At 44.8% G+C, this 5,606-nt stretch overlaps 1 pseudogene; it reads right to left on the reverse strand.

Moving 5' to 3' along the window:
• Positions 1-420: 420 nt before the first annotated feature.
• Positions 421-538, reverse strand: LOC126089810 (5S ribosomal RNA; annotated as a pseudogene).
• Positions 539-5,606: the final 5,068 nt, after the last annotated feature.

The raw sequence follows: 5,606 nt of genomic DNA on the forward strand, positions 1-5,606 counted from the left end.
TGAAAACTGTAGAGGAAGTCAGAGTCGGAATACATCCAGCAAATAACTGAGAATGTGGGCTGCAAGTGCTGCTCTGAGATGAAGAGGTTGGCACAGGAGAGCAAAAAGTGGCGGGGCAGCATCAAAGCAGTTAGAAGACTGATACTTAAAAAATAAAGTGTTTTCCTCCAGCTTAGCTTCTATGAATTGTGAAGTACTCGTCCGAAAAAAAAAGCACTCAGCACTCCGTCTTCAGGCCACGAGTGGCCTAACGGGACCATCCGACCGCCGTGTCATCCTCAAGGAGGATGCGAATAGGAGGGGCGTGTGGTCAGCACACCGCTCTCCCGGTCGTTATGATAATATTCTTGACCGAAGCCGCTACTGTTCGGTCGAGTAGCTCCTCAATTGGCATCACGAGGCTGAGTGCACCCCGAAAATTGGCAACAGCGCATAGCGGCCTGGATGGTCACCCATCCAACTGCCGACCACGCCCGACAGCGCTTAACTTCGGTGATCTCACGGGAACCGGTGTATCCACTGCGGCAAGGCCGTTGCCCGTGAGCAAAGAGACCACATCGAAACTCAGAAACGCATCGGTTGGTTCGAGAAGCAAATTCTTTAGTCCCCTCCAGGAAAAAGCACTTCTTTCTCTCTCTCTCTCTCTCGCTCTCTCACACACACACACAGACACGCTGCCACGCTGCATGGACTTACGACAAGCGACGCTGGCAGGCTGCCGGCAGAGCAGGAGTAGCAGCAGAAGCCCCGTCAAACCGCAGAGGCGCCCATCCTGCGACATGTTGCGAACCGCCGCCGAGCCTGCTGCAGCACTGCTATTCCTACTGCTACTGCTGCAGCAGCCGCTGCTGCGCACTGAGCAATGAGGAAAAGCGACGGCCGCCCATTCAGCGGTGCCTGTTCCAGGAAGGCCGGCGAACGGGCTATGGCGAGCAGTCCCGGACGGTGACGCGTCTTCCTCTTCCTGTCCTACGAGGAAACCAGCGCCAGCGTCGCCGCCTTGTACTTCCGAAGAGCAACCAGTTCCGAAGTCACGTCTCCTTCTGACTCGCAGCCAGCATCTGTACTGCTAAACGGCTCAACCGTGGACGGTCACAGCTGCAGGTTGATTTTCATTATTTCATGTAATTATTGATCGCTATTAAAAATTTAAAATGCTCTCATAATATACTCGTTAAGGGATACAATTTTACACTATTGGCCATTAAAATTGCTACACCACGAAGATGACGTACTGCAGACGCGAAATTTAACCGACAGGAAGAAGATGCTGTGATATGCAAATGATTAGCTTTTCGGAACATACACACAAGGTTGGCGCCGGTGGCGACACCTACAACGTGCTATGAGGAAAGTTTCCAACCGATTTCTCATACACAAACAGCAGTTGACCGGCGTTGCCTGGTGAAACATTGTTGTGATGCCTCGTGTAAGGAGGAGAAATGCGTACCACCACGTTTCCGACTTTGATAAAGGTCGGATTGTAGCCTATCGCGATTGCGGTTTATCGTATCGCAACATTGCTGCTCGCGTTGGTCGCGATCCAATGACTGTTAGCAGAATACGGAATCGGTGGCTTCACGAGGGTAATACGGAACGCCGTGCTGGATCCCTCGTATCACTAGCGGTCGAGATGACAGGCATCTTATCCGCATGGCTGTAACCGGTAACGGATGGTGCAGCCAGGTGTCGATCCTTGAGTCAACAGATGGGGACGTTTGCAAGACAACAACCATCTGCACGAACAGTTCGACGACGTTTGCAGCAGCATGGACTATCAGCTCGGAGACCATGGCTGCGGTTACCCTTGACGCTGCATCAGAGATAGGAGCGGGGGCCAGTGTGGCCGAGAGGTTCTAGGCGCTTCAGTCTGGAACCGCGCGACCGCTACGGTCGCAGGTTCGAATCCTGCCTCGGGCATGGATGTTTGTGATGTCCTTACGTTAGTTAGGTTTAAGTAGTTCTAAGTTCTAGGGGACTGATGACCTCAGATGTTAAGTCCCATAGTGCTGAGAGCCATTTGAACCATTTGAACAGATAGGAGCGCCTGCGATGGTGTACTCAACGACGAACCTGGGTGCACGAATGGCAAAACGTCATTTTTTCGGATGAATCCAGGTTCTGTTTACAGCATCATGATGTTCGCGTCGGTGTTTGGCGACATCACGGTGTATGCTCATTGGAAGCGTGTATTCGTCATCGCCATACTGGCGTATCACCCGGCGTGATGGTATTGGGTGACATTGGTTACACGCCTCGGTCATCTCTTGTTCGCACTGACGGCACTTTGAACAGTGGACGTTACATTTCAGATGTGTTACGACCCGTGGCTCTACCCATCATTCGATCCCTGCGAAACCCTACATTTCAGCAGGATAATGCACGACCACATGTTGCAGGTCCTGTACGGGCCTTTCTGGATACAGAAAATGTTCGACTGCTGCCCTAGCTAGCACATTCTCCAGATCTCTCACCAATTGAAAACGTCTGGTCAATGGTGGCCGAGCAAGTGGCTCGTCACAATACGCCAGCCACTACTCTTGATGAACTGTGGTATCGTGTTGAAGCTGCATGGGCAGCTGCACCTTAACACGGCATCCAAGCTCTGTTTGAGTCAATGCCCAGCCGTACCAAGGCCGTTATTACGGCCAGAGGCGTTTGTTCTGGGTACTGATTTCTCAGGATCTATGCACCCAAATTGCGTGAAAATGTAGTCACATATCAGTTCTAGTATAATATGTTTGTCCAATGAATACCCGTTTATCATCTGCATTTCTTCTTGGTGTAGCAGTTTTAATGGCCATTAGTGTAATAGTTCAATAAGCGAATACAGTAAGGTATAAACTAGGTAATAAATGCTTTTGGCAGTTGTTCGTAAATAGCTCCAGTGCACCAGGCAACATGTCATTCCCTCTGCGAATACTTCTGTCAGGGGTAGTATCAAACCTTAGTAATCAAAAGTGCAGCCTGATCGGTTTACACTTAAGCACTAGTAGCGTGATTGAATTCCTTTGCCCTTTGAGTTATCCCCCAACCTTGATAAACTCTTTCTACAACGTGTCAGAGATCCACAACGATATTTCACACCAACGAAAGCTCTGATTCCTATAACACCTATTTCTTTAGCATTCCTTTCCCTATAAAAGTTACTACTAACTTCGTTTGTTGTAAATATTAGTACACCTTGCAATTATGTGTACTATAGTTGCTTTTTCAACCAAGAATAGATTCGTAATATCTGTTTCTGCTATACGAGATTCGTTTTGGGCCCGTGTGAAACCACAATAATATTACAATTTCTTGTTCTAACATTAGTAGGATATTTACTTTTCCTCCGTTTCTCTAAAAGAAATACGTCCTCGTGAATTACCTCTTCCTGTGATGAAAATTTATCATTTTCTCACACGTCTTATTCCTGAATCACGACCAATTTCGTGTACGCAATCCTCGTTCTCTGAGTCGTACTGCATCTGTCAGTATCTTTATCACTCAGCTCATGGAACCGTTCCAGTCATACATCAGGATCACAGCTAAACTCTGTTCTTGGTTTTTTTTTGTTTACGTTTGACATTGATTTCACAAACTGAAAGTATAGAAAATATACACTTGTCGTAGATAAGCATTCTAGCTAAAAAGCGGATTACCCGTAATTAGTTTAGGTACTCCTAAAATTACGCACATGAAATTGTATTGAATCTAGGAAACCAACTTACACTTAGTTTCAGATTGGAGTAAAAGCGTTCGCGCAGTGTCCTCCAGGCCTGGGCTTCCCAACGTGTGGTCCGTGGACCCCTTAGGGGTCCGCTGGTTCTTTCTAGGGGGTTCACGGCCACCTTTCACCAAATCATGTAAAATAATGGGTAAAATTATCGAATAAAAATGTGAAAATCAAATTCATCACTATTTTTTTATTTCGTGTGAAAAACATGTGTACTTTTACTTCAGGTCATATTCCCAAGCAACCTTTGCGGTTCCTAAGTGAGAGTGCATACACAGTTTAGTGCCGGAGAATGCGGCTTCTCTGATCGACTGTTTCTCAACAATATGGGGGTCGTTTGTATGCCGGCTCATGGCGCTAGATGCGCTGAAACCTTTACGCATGTGCGGTGCGAGCTTTGTCAACCAATCACAGTACTCGCGGGCGTGTATGCGGCCCCAGGCATTATTAAATATTAAACTTGCTTTGTCAGTGCACTACCTATTTCATAAGTCGATTTTTGACAAGTTTATTACTTCTAACGTAGATCGGTGGCTGAAGTCTGGATCATTGAAGAAGGGTGCAGTTTCTCCATCGCCTTCACAACAACGGAAGTTTCCAGTTGAAATGAATGAGGTGGGAGGACCACCAAAGGAAGAACAATCACAAGAAGCTCCACAGCCGGATTTATTATGTGAAAACGGTGCAATTACTCTGTTGTTTGCAATATCCTGTGGAAGTGGAATAAACAAGAAGCGTAACTACAAATAAAGCTATTTAGAAATTGGCTTTATGGAGACAAAGGAGGATAAAGCTCAATGTGTAATTTGTGCACGAGTCTTTACAAACAGTTCAATGGTTCCAGTTAACCCTTTCAGACCCTGTGGTTACAATTGTGTACATTAATTTTCATGACGTCTTAACTGCAATAGAAATATTTTTCTTCAATTTGGAGCTGATGTACGCATTTGTGAATGTTCATTCTTTTCACCATGCAGAAATGCTGCCATCTGTTGTGCAGCACTATAAACATATCAACAGACGAATGCAGCAGTGCAGAGCAGTTTGCGATCTTGAAAGTACCTGGTAGTCTTTGGTAAGCTATAACCCACAGTATAGTTGAGTACCAATATTGTTGTTTTGCATGAACATTGTAGAATGTTCGATTTATTTATTACAACAATCAATATTTCAGAATCATTTGTTATAGTCAACAAAAATAAGTGATGTTTTTTTGCGTGCACAATTGTAGCCATGATGTCTCAAGAACAATGTTTTACATAACTTCGAGTATCTTGTGTTTCCTTCATATGAAGTGCTTGTTGGAACAGTTTCTTTTTATCCTGACGATTGTATGAGTTTTGACTGGGATTTATTCAAAACATATGAAGTATGTTATATTTCTAGGTAGTGTTATGGGCAACAATCAGGAAAATAGACATAACATTGAAGCTCCAGTTTTTGACAATGTCATTCGGTCTACTGTAAATTATTATTTTAGGGAAATACCACTACTGATATTATTATTTGTGAATATTTCAGTTCTGTTCATCATGTCGAAGAAACAGTATTTCAACATTGAGCGAGATGCAGATGCCATTTTATAGATGCTGCTGAATGAAGAGGTGTCAGATATCGATTTATCATCAGATGAAGAATCATTTCGTGATGTAGAATCCTACTGTACTTCAAGAGAGAAGGAAGTGAGAGTGGGGGCTGACAAAATAAACAGGGAAGAAACCAATGATGAGTCAACTGCAAATAATGAAAGTGGTGTGTGCAGTGACAATGATAACAACGATAGTGATATTCAAGACAGTGATCCACTTACCAACAATGAGCTCAGTGATGTAAAATACATTTTGTCAGAAAAAAAGGACATCAAGTGGCGCCATCGTCCTCTCTCTAT

Source organism: Schistocerca cancellata, chromosome 6, assembly GCF_023864275.1.
Source record: "Schistocerca cancellata isolate TAMUIC-IGC-003103 chromosome 6, iqSchCanc2.1, whole genome shotgun sequence".
Taxonomy (NCBI): domain Eukaryota; kingdom Metazoa; phylum Arthropoda; class Insecta; order Orthoptera; family Acrididae; genus Schistocerca; species Schistocerca cancellata.